Genomic DNA, 20,635 nt, shown 5'->3' on the forward strand with positions numbered 1-20,635 from the left:
TCATTTATCAGCCTAACGGGAACCTCGTATAGCCCTGCGGCTGTGCGCTTAGGAATTTTCTCGTCCGCTTTCTTCCAGTTTAAATTTGTCAGCACCAACTACTTTTTCCCTTGGGTCTCTTTCGTGCTCTTTTTTTCATCAAGTACAACCTCGTCATTGCGTTAGAAAGATGCGGCTGTTGTTTTTAGGATGTAATTTATTGCCGCATCTCCTTCCAGTCTGTCTTCCTCTTCGTCTAGGATATGTTGTTGTATTGTTGTTGACTTCCTGCCTAATAATTTTATGTGGTTCCAAAATATTCTAGGTGCGCCCTTCTTTTTCTCACGTATTTCTGACAGCCAACGTTCACTTTCACCTTTTAATTTTGCTTGCACCAGTATTTGAACCATAGACTTTTTCTTTCGGTATATTTCCCATTTACTGGTTACTTCATCCTGTGGCAACTGCGCCTTCTTTGCCTGCCTGTGCTCTCGAGATGCTTTCTGTCGATCGGCGATCGCTTCTCGTATCTCCTTGTTCCACCAGCTTTTCGGTTTCTTTGTTCCTTTCCAACGAACATGTTGTTTCTCTTTCCGTATTTCTGTCGTTATTACACTTAGAAGCTCACCATATTCCCACTCTTTACTTAGCCATTTGCCAAGTTCTTCCTCAACTCTAGTGACTGTATTCGCTATTTGTTCAGCGTTCAAATCTGGACTGGCCATTTTGGTCTCCTTGCTCTCTTTCCCAACTACATATCCCATTTTCAAAATGATGCGTTTATGGTCACTCCCTATGCTGTTAAACTCTTCCTCATCGATGACCATTTCTCCCAACTTATCATGAATTCCTTCTGCCATCAGACAGTAATCAATGGTTGATTGTCGGTTTCCCACTTCCCACGTGATCTGTCCTTCACACTTAGGCCCTGTATTCACGATCACGAGGTTATGTTGCTCACAAAGGTCCAGCGTTGACTTCCCCTTATTGTCGGTATAGCCATCTAAATTCTGTATGTGGGCACTCATGTCACCTAATAGCACAATTTCAGCACCACTCCCGAAACCCTTAATATCAGCGCTTATGCATTCCACTCACTCTTTATTCTTCTCTGTGCAATTTTTTCCAGTCCACAAATACGTAATGCCCAGCCAAGTTTCTTTTTCACTCATTGTACCTGATAATAAAAGATGCTCTTGACATTGTGAATTTATTCTTTTCCGTTTGGCTCCCTGATGGATGAGCGTTCCGACTCCCCCTCCCTTTCTTTCCGACTTAGTTCTGTTGCACCCCCCTTCCCAAACATAATCTCAATAACTGGCGGCTCTTCTGAGTCTCTAAGGTGCGTTTCTTTAACCGCATACACCCCTGTTTGTTCTCTGTTTAACTGCTCCGCAATCTCTGCCCACTTTTCCTTTCTTCTGCCGCCCTGCATGTTTATGTAGCCTATTGTATGGCGACTTCTTTTTCTTGCTTTCCTCCTTTTTCTGTTATCGACGGCGATGCTCTTTTGATGCTCTTCTAGGGGACCTTCTTCATTACTATCTACTCTGACCTCCTGAGCGCCCGCGGGCCCCCTAAAAAGCAACAGCGCGACCACCAAGTCACCAGCCCACTTCTAGTGCTAGCCTGTAATTGAAGTGGATCCCTTCTCGTTTAAAACCACCACAACTTCTCACTTCCCTGTTTACTTCGACAACCTCGAAGCCTTTCTCTCGGCTCATTTTCCATATTGCCTCATTAGCAGCCACTACGGCTCTTTGTACATGATTGTCACGCACAGGCACCTCCGGCACCGTGCACACCACGATCTGCACCTGAGGGGATAGCTCACGCAAGTCATCCACCCCCTTCACCAAGCGCTATGCTAGTCCTGGCCCTTTCCTGTTTAGGACGTCATTTAACCCACCTGCTACTATGACGAGGTTGCGCACGTGGGCATTTTCCGCGAGCTTTTCTTTTGCTCGCTCCATGACAGAACCCAGTGTGCGCCCTGGAAATGTCCCTACCGGCACTCTTTTGTCGCCTTTCACCCTCTCTACAATTGTTTTTGAGCACCCAGCCAGGTTTGAATCACCAGCGACAATCACCCTTTCACTCTCTCCTACCTCTCCCTGCTTCATTTTGTCACTTTCCGCGTGATTCGGAATCGACAAGGGGCATTGTTCCCTGGGCTCCTGCTTTTTCGCGTAGCGGCCTCCAGGTAGGTGCTGCTCTTTCCATCTAACCCTTCATCACCCTGCCTGCGTTCCACGTATTTCACTGACCCTCCCGCGCCCGTCGCGTCCGGGGTCTGCGTCCCATTGTCACGCACATTCTCGGTCACAATGGCGGCCCTGTTCAGCTTTTCCTCGGCTGCTTCAAGTCTCTTTTCAACTACCTTCCGTGCCTCACGCTCCCTGTTTAGCTCATTTTTGAACTCTTGCACCTGTTTGAGAAGCTCTTCCTGGAATGCCTCCACTTTCTGCAGGCTAATATCGACATCACATTGCGTACCGGTTGATTCGACGCCCTCTCCATGCTCACCCGCCTCCTCATCTGCCTTGAGGGACCCCCCCCCCCCCCGCCTCGTACTGCCTGCGTTACCGGCTTTCTCGCCATGTATTGCACGGCTTTCTGCAAATACTATAATACTATAACAATGCAGAGCACGTGCTTTTTAGAAAAAAAAACGATACGCACAGGATCCAAATCCTCAGAATGCCGCAAAGCAACTCTCACCACTGTTTCAAAAACAATCAATGCCGCGGAGACAGAAGGTATGACACGCTCTCGCTCGCGCTCAACCACGCGGCCACGCGCTCACTTTTCTACCAAACACGCACTGTAAAACCGCTAATAGCTATTTGTCTTGCCACTTCCAAGCTACTATTTAAAGACTACAAACACTCAACGTCCCACCCGGCTGCACGTGTTGGAACACGTGGCACGAAAGGACGCTCTAATCATCCTGCAAAACAAATTTACACGAAGCACACCCGCGCACCCGAAATGAGAGAGACAAAAAAAGGAAAGAAAAGGGAAAACTCCGCAATTACTATTTAAATGCAAAAAAACAGCATATAAAAACAGAAGCAAACTCAAACATGCACAAGAACTTACGATTTTGTCGTCGCCACGGAGCCCCGAAAATCACGTTCATTCGCCACAAAATCCAAACCAGCTCCCCTGCAGCATAAACTTGTATCGCCGCCTGCCGTCAGCTTCAGAAATCAGCATTTCGGGCATTGCTGCCGCGTGTTGCACGGTCCTGGAGCAGGCAACTGTCCTCCCTCAGACGCTGCTTTCTGCAGCTGACGGCAGGCGGCGACACAAGTTTATGCTTGCGTCAGCTGCTTGCATTCTGATGGGCGCAGGTAAATTTGCATTTTTTTAGAAACATAGCAATTAAGTGTACCAAGTGCAAAGTTGACATCAAAATGCGATCGCTCCACCGAATTTCAGCAAGAACAGTGCAGCGGCTTCCATATTTTTTTCCACAGCAGTTTGCAGAACGTTGCACAAAGTTTGCACATTCCATTATGGCCGCAATGACTGTACAAATAGAGCACAACTTTTTTTTTATTTTAAATCTAAAACGTTAACAGACCACCACAACCCACAGAACCCGTCGTATGAGGCAATGGCCCGCAATAGGGCACTGCTTCACAGTAGTGGTGCGTTTTCAGACTTCTGCCTCAGATTTTAGCTTGTAAAATTCCAGTTGGAAACGAATACTGGCAGGTTTACCTCCTATTCAGAGAAGTTGTAGACATACATTTGTCTGATGAGCTTCCCTCAGAGTTCCTTGTTTACATGGAGGCTAAAATTTACGAATTGGTCCGTTCATTCGTTACCCACTGCCCAAAGCCCGCCTAATCCCAAAATTACATTACCTTGTGCACTACCCACGTATGACCTCTGTTTTCAAACCACTCAAACAAATGTGGTGTATTAGGTTTGAGGGTAATCCCCAGTACTTTATGAATGTGACATCAAAGACGAAAAACTTATAACATATGTAAAACACTTCCAAAGCGTCACCAACTTCCGCAAAGCTATAAATTTCGTGAGATTGTCTTCAACGCAACACCATGTCAGGCCTGAAATCTGTGCAATCATCTGGTTTACCTACGTGAATTGAGGAGCTTCTGCCTGCAGGTAACGTATGGCAGGCAAAGTCTGTCACTATGCCGGAAATGGCATACCATGTGGTAGATGTGCTTGTAATGACCAAGGGAGACGAAATTGACTGATGGGGTTTTGCATGCCAAAACCACTTTCTGATTATGAGGCACGCCGTAGTGGAGGACTCCGGAAATTTCGACGACCTGGGTTTCTTTGATGCGCACATAAGTCTAAGTACACGGGTGTTTTCGCATTTCGCCGCCATCGTAACGTGGCCGCCGTGGCCGCGATTCGATCCCGTGACCTCGTGATCAGCACCACACAATTTGCACAGATTGCAGGTATTTTTGCTGCTCAGGTAGAGGTTCTGTTCTTGTTAGACAAGATGGGACTTGTTGAATTCATGCAGGAGACATCGATATGCATTTAAATTATCCGAAGGCAATGTAGTCTGTGCGGCGCGGCCAGGAGAAGAGGTATGAGGTAATAACAGAGTGCCTAGATCATTATCTGGCAAGAGAGTTGGCACCCTTATGTGTATTAGTGTTGTTTCATAGAAAATGGTATATTTGCTTAGCTTTATATTATGAACTTTACGTGGTGTACATCACAGTTTGTATACTGTTAACATTGTGTGTATATTCGTGTTATATATTTTTTTCTTTTTTTTCTATTCTGCGCATGTTCGTTCGTGTACTGCCACCCTTAAGAGGAAGCTTTAGCTCGGGCCCAACTCCGACGCAGCTTATTCAAATACATGTAAAACGCAAAAAACGTTTTTTTGACATAACGCCTGCACCAATTTTAAATTTATTGCATTTGAGAGAGAAGGATAAATTCTAGTGAGTGTTGGAAGTGAATTTTCGATTTTGAATTTTGTTAAAACGATTTTCAAGTATTCAACAGTTTGAAAGAAATGGAAGCATGAAGTTTACAAATTCATAGCTCTGCATCGAGAACAGATAGCGTGGTTCTGTAAACAGCATCCATTATGCCATTCAAAGCGGAAAAATTCGATATGTCATTTTACATCTTACGTTAATTCGTTACGTTGGTTACAGGGGTTCTCCAAAAGCTATATTTCCATCTAATTTTTTTGTTATTCATTTCTAACAAATCAGTTTTGTGCCCTTTAGATGTACTATTAGATACAACTCACATAATTGCATTATCATATTTCGTTGTTGAGTTACAGAGTTGTAAACTTGATAATTTCGTTTTTTTTTTTGAAGATATTTGGTCTTGCCAATTTTGAAGAAAAAAATGACGACCTAACTCAAAAATTCGAAACCACCAGTCACCAGATTTTAAGTGTTTCTTTTAAATCCAACAAACGTAATCAAATTTCGTGCAATGGTTGCCGAGAAAAACGAATTCTCCTTTTACCTGTATTTAGATAGGAGCACCCGAGCTAAAGCTTCATCTTAAGGTATTTTTATGTACAAAATACATAATAATGTACAGTGTGTTGCATATATATACCATCCAGTGTTATCACTTTTGGAGTTTGGCGTTGTACCATCCTGCTTGTATTATATCTTACTGAATAATAAAAAAAATTATTTCTTGCTATGCTGATTATGCAATAATGCAGTACTGCCTGAAACACATTTTACTTCTTGCGGCGCGGCTATAGAGTTGAACTCGGGTAGTTACATATGCCATTTTCTTTACTATAGTCAGTCAGTTATTTGATTGAGTGAACCAATGAATCCACATTCGTTGGCACATATAACATCATATCTGCATATCACTGACTCCCGTCAAGCATCGTAGGAGTACTCGATTTCATGCGTCCGTCCCGACTTCGTTTTGCGACTACCGTTGGGAAAAAAGAGAGTCGAGGTAATCGTGACCATCTTGTCACTCTTTTTTTAAGAGTGTAACGGAATTGCTCTTTTTTTTAGATATTGGTGCCTGACAGGTAATTGGGAAACCCTGTTATATTTACTACCTCTGTGTGCATGTGATGATGTTTCCGTGCCTAATAAATGTTGCGAATTGTTAGAACTTTCTTTTTCATGATTCGTTACCATTACATGCTCGAAAAAGAAGCAATAGTGTCACACATGATTCACATGCATTTCATACGCCGTAGACAAAAAAAAAAGTCTCTGCCAAGGAGGTCACTAAAGTCTGCACGTTCTTTTCAGGGTCAAAAAAGCACGCAAATCATTTTTAATTGAGCAGAACCTACAGTAACATATTCATTCTCTAGGGACAGGCTATTCACACCGTTAGGGATACATTTTATTTAGGTCACGCCTCCTCTTCAAAAATATACTGTCCTGTGTATATTGTCACGTGGTCGTAACGTCAAAGAACACAGTAGCAATACTTTTAAACACAAAACTAACTATTATTGGGCGAACCTGTGCCCACAAAAACAGGCTACACTTATAGCATAACGATAGCGGCGAACAGGGTCGGCGATCGTCGAAAATCTGATCAGCGGGTCAAGCGCGTCTGCTTTTATACAACAGTCGTCGAATGTTCCAGACTAATCGTTCGGACCCGCGTGCATTCCACAAAGTTCTACACCATTCGCGTCACGCGATGGAATCAGATAACACAAGGTTCGGCGACAACAGACAGCCGGGTAGAAGAATCGATAACTTTCCAGAAACTTCGGATACATGCAGGCGCGTCCCGTGCTGTGCGATTACATTTGTTAAGCGGCGAAACGTGGTCGCCCGATAAAGAAAAGTAAACGTGTCAATACCCCCCTCTTAAAAAGCATCGACCCGATGCTGCAAACAAACGAAAGTAATAAAGAAAAGCACTCGTAGCAAAGAAAACAACAAAGTAAGGAAGTTCGTCAGCGTCCGTAAAAGGGTTTAAGGCGCACCACGTGGACCACTTCAGATCGTGCGCGGCGCCGCTGCGAATGCGAAATGCCGTCTGGCATGATCTCATAGTCCAGAGCGCCAATACGTCGGATGACCTTGTCGGGTCCGAAATAGCGTCGGAGTAGTTTCTCACTGAGTCCTCGTTGGCGTATCGGGGTCTAGACCCAAACACGGTCGCCAGGCTGGTACTCGACGAAGCGTCGTCGGAGGTTGTAGTGTCGGCTGTCGGTCCTCTGCTGGCTCTTGATTCGCAGGCAGGCGAGCTGTCGGGCTTCTTCGGCGCGCTGGAGATAGCTAGCGACGTCAACATTCTCTTCGTCAGTTACGTGCGGCAGCATGGCATCAAGCGTCGTCGTCGGGTTCCTGCCGTAAACCAGCTTAAACGGCGTGATCTGTGTTGTTTCTTGCACCGCCGTGTTGTACGCAAAGGTTACGTACGGCAGGACCGCGTCCCACGTCTTGCGTTTGACGTCGACGTACATTGCTAGCATGTCGGCGAGGGTCTTGTTCAGGCGCTCCGTGAGACCATTCGTCTGCGGATGGTAGGCCGTTGTCCTCCTGTGGCTTGTCTGGCTATATTGCAGAATGGCTTGGGTGAGCTCTGCTGTAAAAGCCGTTCCTCTGTCGGTGATGAGGACTTCTGGGGCACCATGTCGCAGCAGGATGTTCTCGACGAAAAATTTCGCCACTTCGGCTGCGCTGCCATTTGGTAGAGCTTTAGTTTCAGCAAAGCGGTGAGATAGTCCGTCGCCACGACGATCCACCTATTCCCGGATGTTGATATCGGAAGCGGCCCCAACAAATCCATCCCAATCTGCTGGAATCCTGCTGACCTTGTCGGTGGTGTCTTGCGTCGTTGACAGTCTCGGCATGTCTTGACGTAACGGGCGACGTCGGCGGTCAGACGCGGCCAGTAATACCTTTCCTGTATTCTCGACAGCGTTCGGGAGAATCCGAGGTGCCCAGCGGTTGGATCGACGTGTAGGGCGTGCAGTATTTCTGGACGCAGCGCTGACGGTACAACAAGAAGGTAGCTGCACCCGGGTTTCTAATAGCGCTTGGGCTCGTTCTCGGCGCACGACGCTTGAGAATGTCTGCAGGAAGCCGCTACGGAAAAGTTCCCAGGTCGTTAAGTTGGCTTCTCGGTTCTCGAACCACGTCCTGGCTGCGTCTTCCAATGCGAAGAAGGCATGTCGCAGTTTGTTGTCACTGTTCCAGTTGTTAAACGCAGCGACTCTCTCATACGTCTCAAGCCAGCTTTCCGGGTCCTCGAAAGTTGAACCGCGGAACGTCGGAGGCTCCCTGGGCTGCTGCAGCACGACGGGGGACGCTGGGGCTGCCATTGGGGTGGACTTGGTGGTGATCTTCCTAGTCGTTTTAGGCAAAAGTCCGTGTTCCGGGGGCAGTCCTTGCAGCCTGCGGCTACCTCGCTGGTTCTTGGCGACGTTGTTGTCTTCCGTGTGAGGACTTGGGTCACGGCTTTGTGGGGGCGTCCGGTACATGAACGCAAAGCACCTCCACCAGATGTCACGTGGTCGTAACGTCAAAGAACACAGTAGCAATACTTTTAAACACAAAACTAACTTTTATTGGGCGAACCTGTGCCCGCAAAAGAGGCTACACTTATAGCACAACGATAGCGGCGAACACGGTCGGCGATTGTCGAGAATCTGATCAGCGGGTCAAGCGCGACGGCTTTTATAGAGCAGTCGTCGAATGTTCCAGACTAATCGTTCGGACCCGCGTGCCTTTCACGAAGTTCTACACCATTCGCGTTACGCGATGAAATAAGATAACACAAGGTTCGGCGACAACAGACAGCCGGGTAGAAGCATCGATAACTTTCCAGAAACGTCGGATACATGCAGGCGCGTCCCTCGCTGTGCGATTACAGTTGTTAAGCGGCGAAACGTGGTCGCTCGATAAAAATAAGTGCACGTGTCAATATATTTATATCTGGTATGTATGCATGCTGTTTACAGGGGAAAGTTAAAACAATGTTGAACTGAGAAAATAAGGAGGAGGCAACCGCCACAGCAGCCTCTAATTCTATGGTCTTCCTACTATCAGTATTTGCAGGAATATAGCTGAAGTATGTATTAAAAGCTATGCCCGTGCATGCTAAGAAGAATGCAGTAAGCTATTAAACATAGAACAATATTAAGTGAAAAGGTCGAGGCAAGTCAAGAAAAACCTCAAAAAATGTGGGTGACAAAACTATGATAATGACATTTAACGTCTATGGGGGCGGGAGAAAGTTCAGAAGGGGTCGTAGGCGTCGGCATCGTCCGGGAGCGGGTGGGGGGGGGGGGGGAGGGGGAGGTTGGTTTCCTTTGGAAAACTCCGGAGGGTGCTCGGGCCCCTTCCCTTCCTCTCCCCTTCCCCCTGCCCGTAGTCCGCGCCTGCGAGTGCAGGTATCAGTTTCCGCATCGCTTACAAAGTCGCGTTCTCTCCCTTTATTCGCAGCTTCCGCGTACAGTCATGTGCACGAAAGTGATGCTGTGCTCTTGTTCAAATATAAAGAAATGAGATGCGAAGGTAATTTACGAAAGCTAGCTTTACTAGGGTGCGAAGTATGAGTTATGCGCTTTTTTTAAATTTTAGAACAACTGGGTCACTGGGGAATTAATTTTTTGTACACGTATAGTACTTCACGTGGATAAATAAGAGCGAAGCTTTCAGGTACAAATAAGCGCACACTGTCAAATAACACGAAAAGAAAACGCAGTTGTGGACCGAAGATGGGATGGCGGGCATTTGATGAGAAAAGAATAGCATTCTTACCACTATATCCCTGCACCATTGCGTCCCAACGCCGTCGATCTTCATACAAAACAGCTGCTAATTTTCTACGTTGAGTAAGGATTACTTTTCAACAATCAAAATCTAAAATATTTCTCCTTCCGAATGGGCTTCCTCCGCAAGAGTTAATGTGAATATCTTTTCTGTCACATTCTAAATATTTCTTTTAAGCGCGAATCTCTACAACATGCATAGTTCAAGTTCATCACCTAGCTAATGCGAGAGGTTTACATTCTTAAACGTCTAATATATACATAAGCTCATAGCGCATTAGGGCTATGCAATAATTAGTTATAGTTTGATGTGTAATTTTAGGAGGAACTGGGGTAGAATGCTTCTTGCTTCATAAAGCAATATATTTCCTAAATAAAGAGGAAGCCAAATTGCATTGCTGGTGTAAACAACATACAGATAATAAATTCTGCTTGTACTTTGAATGTTCTTATTTTCCGACGAGGAGTTGCAGGATGCAACGTCGAACGCTTGTACACGCGGTTCTGTGTTTTCGTTGTAACTTAGTGCACTTTTCCTGTGGACAAATATTTTCGCCTTTATAATCTTTTTCCGCCTTGGAGACTATCCCAGGTGCGATTTGCCAGTTTTATATTCGTGCGCTACTTGCTGAGGAATCAGCCAGTCTTGCACTGCCGTCTATTCTCCTCGTTGTTAATTAGGTTGGTCGGCAAAAAATGCTCTAACAAAGCTAAGCCAAGCAATTGCGCTAAAGCAACGTTAGAAACTGCGCTGACGCCCTACAGCGCCGGAACTTTTCTCTCTGCTACGCCTTACCGACAGGTTTTCTTGCAAGTTCCATCGTTGTCTCAGGAGTCGAAAAGCTTTTCGGCTAATTACGAAAGCAAGCTTTACTTTTCTTCAGAGGAAACCAAATTTCCTGCCATTCAGTCTTCGATGCCGGTCTGAGTGCAGGCGATGGCCCGAGTACAGAGGGTGCTTCAAGGCGAAGTCTTGCCACCGAGTGCTTTGCTACTGCACTCTACAGAAAGCCGACTCAGTGGAGTTGCCTTAATACTTTACGAGTTTACGGCTGGCGGCTGTCTGGAAAGTTTCCGCTCGGGCTTGCTTTCCGCTTGACAAGGCCAGTGTTTCCTGTATAAAAATCGTCTTTCAGATTAAAGTGGTCCTCCACCTTGAAGAACGACTGTTAATCAGTGCCTCATAATTCCACCGCGTGTCACTGCCGTGTCACATTGATGCCCCTGCTGCAAAGAGAAGGCAGTTTTTTGTTAAATGCAGCGGAGCTTCCTTTCGTAAGGGAGATGTAGCGCCACTTCGGAGAGCGCCGGCGAAAAGCGTATGTTCCCCACTTGCAGCACGCAGGGGGGAGAATGGCAACCAGCGAATCGAACCTATGTACGCGATGAAAATTCGATGTCTATCTCCGGTTCCATGTGTGGATGCTACGACAACTATAAGACAACCACCAGGAAGATTCCGAAGGTAAAATTTTATTCCATGGAAATCATACGACGCTGGTCGCAGCCATCGTGCGCGCAAGCTTAAATTGGCTTTCTTCGCACTCTTTGTTCTGCTTGCTCTCTAACCTATTATTAGGACATACTCATGTCCATTGTTTTATTTTATTATTTCTGGTTAACGTGTAACGTGCCGTAGCTCGAGCCACTCCACACTGGAACACGGCGCAAGGAACAGATAGGTCAGCTTGCTGCATCCGCCTTTGTCCATCCGCCTTTGTCCAACTTGGTCCATCAAGCAAGCCCGCTTTCAAGCAGCTCGTATCCACTTTCCCTGTAATTTTTCGGTGCCGCGCAATGTATGTCGGCTGAATTTCAGTGCATAAATGTAACAGTCAACTGGTGACGCAGGCGTGTCGAAGTTACCGGGCAGGCACCAAATATAGATGGGATACACAAGATGACGTCATGTGGGTGGCGTGCATGCCACCACTCCCTCTCAGGACGCGCCAAGCTGGCGATAAAACGTCGCTTTCTAAAAAGCGAGCGCTAAAAAGCTCTTGCTACGATAATAACCAGAAAGCATAGCAAGAAAACACCGTGCTGTCCTGTAAGTTCACGTCGTGTTTCTGCCACTCTGCCACTCACTTGACGAAGATTTCCAATCGACAGACAGCACTGCTGATTTCTTCCTTCACGCATAATATACACTCTAAAGAAAAACGTACGCTTTTCTAAGCGTGCGTTTGCAGTTTTTTTACGCGTCTAATTCAAGCGTGATATCTTCCACGCTTACCGATCACACTTAATAGGAGCGATCAGCAACCGTACATCAACAGCAACCGCTTAGCAGGCGTGATAGGCACCTCTGTTCACACGCTCATTATGGCGTGATCATACTCCACGCTTAGAGATGGTGCCTGAGGAACGGAGGGGGGAAGGGAGTGGGGTGGGGAGCATGCCCTGTTACCCCTCCAACGCATGCGCGGGGGGCTACGAAGCACCAGCCCTTGTCGTCTTGGGTGCCTTATCCGAAGCGAGCTTTGCTCAGCAAGCTCTTCGCAGCCTCGTTCTTTAACTTCTGCTCCACCGGTGCAGACTATGACGGACCAAGACGCTATGGCAGTGACCGCAGATCGGCAAAGTACAAGCTGAGTGCTGCAGAGAGATTGCGCAAGATGCTACCGCCGGTGACACTGAAACTAGTCCACTAAGAAGTGGCTTTCCTAAGCCAAGGAACATTTAAACGACGATAACTAATGTAAAAAGCAAACAAGCCCCTCGGTATCTCTTCGCACAAAAGGACAATTGCCCTTTCAACGGTACTCAGCAGCGCCGCGCTTTCTATAAGGCAGCGAGCCGTGTGCAGCATAGGGATGTCAAGACAACATTAGCCCCCACTAAAATCATCATGCACTCTTTGGACGATTGTTGGCCGAAAATACGTTATCATATCATTTTACACTCGTCTCTTTTTCTAAGAAAGGCGAAAATTGTACTCAGAAAAACAAATATGACAGACAATTTTTTTCCTCGGTTATATCGTTTATTCATAGTATTCATTCATAGAAAATAGGATTCAACGAAACGTTGGTGTTTACAAACAGAACTTATGGAGCTAAAAGATATTCAGATCGCTGAAAAACTTCCAGTATTTATATGAGCTTGATCTCAATGCTCAACGCAGTGAAACAATTCTTTACTCTTGTTTGCGCCCATGATATTTCGTTGCTTGTTCCTGAATTCACAATTGATTGTACAACGCCATGCAGTTGGCCATATGCCGTCGGATACGTTATATCTTTCAGATAATATAGGGATAGGCAGATCACGAGTGCCTTTTCTAGGGATGTGTCATCACTGATATCCATGCTTTCCTGCTTATAGCGGCAGATGAGGAGCTTTGTGCATTCCCCCCCCCCCCCCCGCCCGACAACTCAAGGTCCTATGACGTCATTTGGCGGTATGTGAAAAAAAAAATGGTAATAACGCTTTAGAGATGAAGACATTTTCTTAGACCAAAACGGCAACTAGTGACCGCCTATTTTTTCAGTACTTTAACAATAATTGCACTTCTTCGGACATTGCTGCTATTTAGCCCTCCTAAAATATTGCAGTTTGGAAGCTTTCGGAAGCAGGTGACATGGGAACGATGGTCAACTCACCGCAGTAATGGGGGCATGCTTTGGAAGCCTGGGTCGCAAGTACGTTTGTGAAGCGTCTTATGACGGCTCAAAAAATAGCAGTATTTCTGATGCGATGAGAAGGAACATTTTCTTTATTTTTGTTGACTTTCGTCAATCCTACTTCCAAACCATAGTTCGCTTTCAACTACAACCTGAAAAACAAAGGAACAGCGCAAAACGCATTTAGGTGAGACACCTAGCGGCAGCTGATTTTAGTCCATCATGATCTCCATATTAATGAAATTTAAAAACTCGAACACAACTGGCAACGCATTCGAAGAAACCTATTATTACCCAGCAAAAATGAGCTAAAGATACGTAGTTACGCTTAATTTCCAACACAGTCGAGATGCAAATTTTGACGGGAATGGTATTCTCGGTGAACTTCCCGCCATCTCAGAAAAGAAAAAAAGCGATGGCCTTTATTTCTTGTAATACACTTTTAACGAAAGGGACTGCAAGGCTAAAAACGCTTCCTGCAGCTTTTTTAACCACAAAAATGTGCATGTGAATTCCTAACATAGTTCTTAGGTATCGTTTTTCGATTCCAAGTGGGCATTGTTATAAACGCATTGGTGCTTTGCTGCCAGCAGCTATGAACACTATCAGACGACGTCTTCGTCGGGTGTGCAAAGCAATATATATGCTTTCCTTACTAATTCTGTATTTATCAAATGTGTGGGCATTGTTACCAGTGCGTGTTGACGTCGTAGTGAAAAAGATGCATTTATCAGCATTTTAATGTGGGTAACAGATATCTCGGCTCCAGAAGCAGCTTCTCCTTCTATGGTCGGCTGAAAAAGAAAAAAAAAAGAACGAAGAAGGAAAGAGTTCTTCTGACTCAGGTGTGAAATGATCTCTGGCATTATCACAGGCTAGAAAACCGCGGGAAATTTAGTTTTCTTGCTCGGCGTGTATACCGTATTTGCACGCAAATAGCATGGCCACAGATATAACGCGAGGGGGCCTCTTGGACTATAGAAAATGAATATATATATATATATATATATATATATATATATATATATATATATATATATTCATAATTCATGGATACCGCGAACTGCTTTCGCAAAATGCAGTCCGAGGACGAAACTCTCTGTCATTGTCGGCGAGAACGGCGTCGTCCCCTGTGGCACACGCCAAGGTTATCGGACGAGCGTCGTCATGAAGTGCCCGCGACGCAATTCAACGCGCGAAAGCCTTTCCCAGATTGCGTGGCGCTGGACCGCGCGACCTTGAAGACCGCTGGCTTGACGCACGTGCACAACAGCGCCAGTCATTTTGCTCAAGGTTGCTATTAATACATCGTAACCACATTGATGCGCCACTAACAGCGCTGTAAATCATAACAAAAACATAGTACAAAAGGCACAGGGCCAACTCCCAGCTCACCAGACTTTCCCGCGGCGAAGCGACAGTGGGCACAGAGAGCGTCGTGACGTCGCGAATATACACAATTAAAAAAGTAACATAAAAACACGTTATTTTCGCGTCATGAACCAGGATATAAGAAGTGGCGCGTTGCGATTTTTGTAATTTCTAATGTAAGCCCCTTTATAATCGCGGGAATTTAGTATACCTAACGACAATAAACAGCAATTCAGAAAAATTCAACAGTCCAGCGTTAGAACTTGTTTAGAAAATCACGAGGCCGACAACATTTTATTTCGATCAAAGCTGCTGCTCACGTAGAGGGTTCTGGCTTTTTTATAAATGCATCATTGAGGCAAATTTCGCACTACGCATGGAGTGGGCACGGGAGAGCAGCGACGAGGTTGTTGCTAAAAATCCCCTTCTGCTTTCATATGCAGTTCATCGCCTCATTCATCGGATGGCTATCCGCGCCTGCGCTTGGACCAACTGCCCCTGCATCGACGCCGTTGCCGTTATCATCACCGCTCTTGATACCTTCGGCGACAGCGAGCGATTATGTCCAGTACGAGCTTTGCCCTGGTGCCACCTCCCCATCATGGTCAAGCACGGCATCAGCACTGCCACCGACAGCATTTTACCGCCGGGATTTAAAGGACTTGCATCGGCTTTCCGCCTTCAGTGGGCACGGGAGAGCAGCGACGATGTTGTTGCTCAAAATCCCCTTCTGCTTTCATATGCAGGTTGGTGCAGCCCCATGTCTTTATTGTAAACGTTCAAGCAACCGATGTCTCTTGCTCTTCCCTTGCCCAAGTGTTGTTTGTGATACCTTGAATGACTGTATATTTGTCGTTAAACTTCTGATGCTAAGCGGTGACGTAGAACAAAACCCCGGTCCTCCCCAGCCTGACCCTAGCAAATCGCACAAGGAACTGCTTGACGCCATTACTGCCTTGTCGACAAAATTTGACAAGCGTCATACGGAAGTAATGGAATCCTTGGCCGAGTTAAAGGAAAACCAAGGGGCACTTACGCAAAAAGTTTCAGATCTTACAGAAAGATTGGTAACTTTAGAATCTGTTGTTGAATCTATTGAAAATGCGTCTGCGCCAACTGAAATTAACCGCCTTGTTCATGAAACTGTTAGGACTAAAGGTGCCGTCCTCAACTCAAGGCTCGACGAATTGGAAGATCGGTCTCGAAGGGACAATTTATTATTTTATGGCATAGCTGACAATGCTAACGAGACGTGGGCACAGTCCGAAGACTGTATTAAAGATCTACTGTCGCGTCATCTAAGCTTGAACGTTACCGATAATATGATCGACAGAGCGCACAGGCTGGGTTCCTTTGTGCAACTAATGACACGCCCAGTTATCGTCAAGTTTGCGTCTTTTAAAACCAAAGAGTTTGTTCTTTCTCAGAAAGGGAAGCTGAAAACAGCTGGCATCTCTGTAGGCGAAGACTTCTGCAGATCAACACGCTTGTCACGAAAAAAATTAATTGAATATGGAAAATCTAGCGGTCAACCTTTTTCACTGCGCTTTAACAAACTTATCATCAACAAAAAGCGCTACATCTACTGCGCATCCACAGATAACGTTTGTGAAGTTGACTCCCCTCGTGAGTCACATGGTAATCGCTACCCACCTTTAAACAATACTGTCTGCGTAGCTGTCTTCCCGCAATGCAAATTATGTGTCTCTTCTTTTTACCAATGTACGTAGTGTGCTCAACAAGCGAGCAGCACTCTCGGCTCATATTGATTCATGTTCCGCTGATATTGTTATTCTATCCGAAACATGGCTTTCTGCAAAAGTTCAAAGCAGTGAAATCTTTGACTGTGAAAAGAAATACGCTATTTATCGATATGACCGCGATGTTCGTATCAGTGGGGGTGTCTTGATCGCAGTTAATGAACAGTTTCCTTCCTCAAGTGTCCCAGTCGTGTCAGCTTTAGAAGTGGTGTGCGTGCGCATTACCATTGACAATAGGGATTGCATTTTTTGTGTGTGTTACAGACCCCCAACTGCACCCCGTTCTTTCTGTGATGAACTTCATGACGTCTTAAATAATATAGTTACGCGATACCCCACGTTGCCTTTTTTTCTGTTAGGAGATTTCAACCTTCCAAACATATCATGGCACAGTGGTACCACCACTATCACAAAAAATTCTTCGGAATGCGCACAGTTTCTTGGTGTTTGTTCTGATTTCAACCTCTCACAACTTGTTGATGAACCTACTAATACTACTGCAGTTTCCGCTAATATCCTTGATCTCGTTTTTACTACTACACCTGATCTGGTTTCCAAACTTACATATATCCCTGGTTTAAGTGACCACTTGATTATTCATTTCACTTTGCGCGCCCATGTTTCTACTAAAAAGAGCTTTAAGGTTGTTCGCGATTACAAGCACGCCGATACGGCTTCTATCACGGCAGAAATGGAATCATTCACAGCCGCTTACATCCCCGGTTTTGACGAACGCTCAGTTGAGGATAACTGGCAACTTTTCAAAAAATAATTGACAGTTATATACCTCAACGAAAGATACCCTCAAACACTAGATCACCATGGTTCAACAACTCTCTTAAACGCCTGCGCAACAAAAAGAAACGGCTATTCCGCCGGGCTAAGCAATCAAATCTCCCCGCTCATTGGTCAACGTACCGTCAAGTGGAAACTGAGTACATCCAAATGTATAGTAACGCTAAAACTACCTTCTTGAATGTTACACTGCCCTCGTTTCTTCAAACGAGTCCGCGCAAGTTTTGGAGTGTTGTTAATGGCACTAAAACAAACATTGTACTCTTAACTTACCCTGATGGCACCAGTGTTCCACCTAATCAATGTTGCAGCGTTTTGAATGAGGCGTTTGTCTCTTTCCTTAATGCCAATATCATCGTCGATTTACCGAGTGCACCAAGTTCAAACTTCCCTGTGATGGATCCCATAATAATTGACTGGGTTGGTATTAGCCGGCTAATCAATAATCTGCAGATTTCGTCTGCCAGTGGGCCTGATAGTATTAATTCAAAAATATTGAAATGCACTGAGGTGTTTTCATCTGTTATTCTTTCTAAAATTTTTGGCCAGTCGTTGCAGTATTCTTCGCTCCCGCGTGACTGGAAGAAAGGAAAGGTGGTTCCAGTCCCAAAATCAGGCAATGCGCATGCTCCCGAGAACTACCGTCCCATTTCATTGACAAGCATCTCATGCAAACTTTAGGAACATATCATTTACTCTCATCTGGTTGAATTTTTGGAAACCAATTCATTTTTTCATTCCTGTCAACATGGCTTCAGAAAAATGTACTCGTGGGAAACCCAACTAGCTTGCTTTACTAATGATCTTTTTGCGGCATCTGACAATAACTTTGACGTTGACTGTATTTTCTTGGACTATGCTAAGGCCTTTGATACCGTAACACACGATCTACTAAACCTTAAACTCGATCAGCTTAACATTGATCCTTTAGTATTAGCCTGGATTAAGGACTTCCTTTCCAATCGAACTCAGTACGTAACTGCCAATAACGCTTCCTCTGCTTTTTCATCAGTTACATCAGGGGTCCCGCAGGGATCCGTCCTCGGGCCTCTGCTCTTTCTAATTTATATTAACGATCTCCCTGTTTGCGTAAAATCGTCTTCAATTAACCTATTTGCTGATGACTGCGTAATATATCATAGGATTAGTGACGCCGCCGATTCCACAAAACTACAAGAAGACCTTAACAATTTATCTAAATGGTGCAATGCGTGGAACATGAAACTAAACGTAGATAAATGTAAATATATGCGCATATCACGCCGCTCTAACAATACTGACACACGCATGTATTTTCTGAATAGCGCTCCTCTCAGTCAAGTTAATTTTTACAAGTATCTCGGCCTTTACATCACTCACGATCTATCATGGCACAAGCATGTTGAATTAATAACTTCTAACGCTAATCGCACGCTAGGCTACCTACGCAGAAACGTTTACGCCGTTCCTGCATCTTTAAAACTGACGCTTTACAAAACGCTCGTTCGATCAAAATTAGAGTATGCCTCGGCCATCTGGGATCCCCCTCAAATATCACTAACCCTCTCCCTCGAAGCCATTCAGAACCGCGCGTGCCGCTTTATTCTATCTAATTACTCTCGTCATGCTAGCCTAACACTCATGAAGCAAACCCTTAACATACCGGAACTTTCAGTACGTCGTGCATACAGTCGCCTCTGCCTTTTCCACAAGATTTACCACAACCCGGTGTTAAAAGCAAAACTTCTTACTCGTCCTTCCTACTTTTCATCCCGCAGCGATCACCTTCATAAAGTTTTCGTGCCATCTTGTCGCACGAACGCGTACTATTACTCTTTTTTACCTCGCACCTGCAATGACTGGAACCACCTCCCCGCATCGGTCGCTACTATTATAGACTCATCGGGCGGGGTTCAAGACTGCTGTTTTCCATGCTATCTAAAAAAAAAATGTTTATTCATTCATCTGCATTTTTTTCTATGTATATGTACCACTCCTTTCTGTAGCGCCTACGGGCCTTGAAAGTATTTAAAATAAATAAATAGTGTGCACCGGAAATCATGAAAAATAACTACTTAGCCGCCATTTAATATGAGCCAACCATGAGTTACGTTCTTGCCTATATATTCCAATCGGTCGTAAATGGCAGGTGGGTCCATATCAAAATGCTGTTCCTGAGGCGTCAGACGTCGGTGGATTTTCCCTCGTATACACTCGGCACAGTCACACAATATTTGCATGCACTACCCGCGTGGTCCGCCGTGAATGTCTGTAGAAGTGAACGTGGCGATGCTTCACCAATTCTGAGAGTTAGCCCGAAAGACCTATGCCGCAATGAACGAACGTCGTGACAGTGTGCCGAAGAATCCACACGAGAAATGACCGAGAGCAGTCTTGAACAAAACACCACGGTCTTCTTCAGCCCCCTCAAGAAAAGTTTCGTGCGCAGAAAGAGAACAGAGCGTTGTTCTCCCTCGCCCACACTTCGTGCAGATCATGTGATATATCACGGTTCCCTTATCAGGATTAATATATGCGTGATGAACTCCGCGGGATGTTAAGCGGGTGATTTGCGTTTCTCACGCGTACGCGGCTCCCTCACGCTTGCACAAGACCGTACCATGGCACGCAGCTTGTCCTCATACTTACAAGAAGTAATTCCACGCTTATTTTCGCTAACGTGGTGCTTGAAGCGTCATCCAAGCCTCATTACGTGCGTGTCACGCTTAAACTTCGAGTTGAGCGTGAGCTTGAGCGTGGGATTTTTTTAGAGTGTATGATTAACGGCTTGCAAGTGAACACCGGGAATTGAACTGCTTCGCTTGTAGTTGTCGTCCAGGATACTTGTACACTCTGCTGGGCACCAAACAGCACGCCGGGCTCGTTTCGCGAAGAGATATTCACTCTGCGACAGCCGTCGAACATAACTTCGGGCACGAAGTCGGGAAGAGACCATGCAGAAGATTCACACGAAATAAGGCTTACTAAATTGGGCGCGGCCGAAGTGACACTGTCGCTTTCGGTCAGCACTGGCGCTGCCCTACGAGCTCAGGAGGTCCTTACGTCTCACATTGTGCATCCACCTCATTTCCAGCACGTATTTCGTTATGTCCTGGGAGGGATATGGTGCGCGTAACCGTAGCAAGTGCATGACGAAACAGTTGTTACCTTTGCGGAGGATTAACATTAACAATCCTTGAGATTACATGCTGCATAACATGGAAGTAAACAAAATTGTGCGCATCACCACTAGTAGTAAAGCATTTAATTAACGACTTCGATAAAGCTTTGCTTACATAGATTCGAAAGTGGGAGTTTGACCTGCATATCTTTATGGGGATTATGTTTTGTATTACAAAGCGCAGAGATACCTG

Source organism: Dermacentor variabilis, chromosome 8 (assembly GCF_050947875.1).
Source record: "Dermacentor variabilis isolate Ectoservices chromosome 8, ASM5094787v1, whole genome shotgun sequence".
NCBI classification, from domain to species: domain Eukaryota; kingdom Metazoa; phylum Arthropoda; class Arachnida; order Ixodida; family Ixodidae; genus Dermacentor; species Dermacentor variabilis.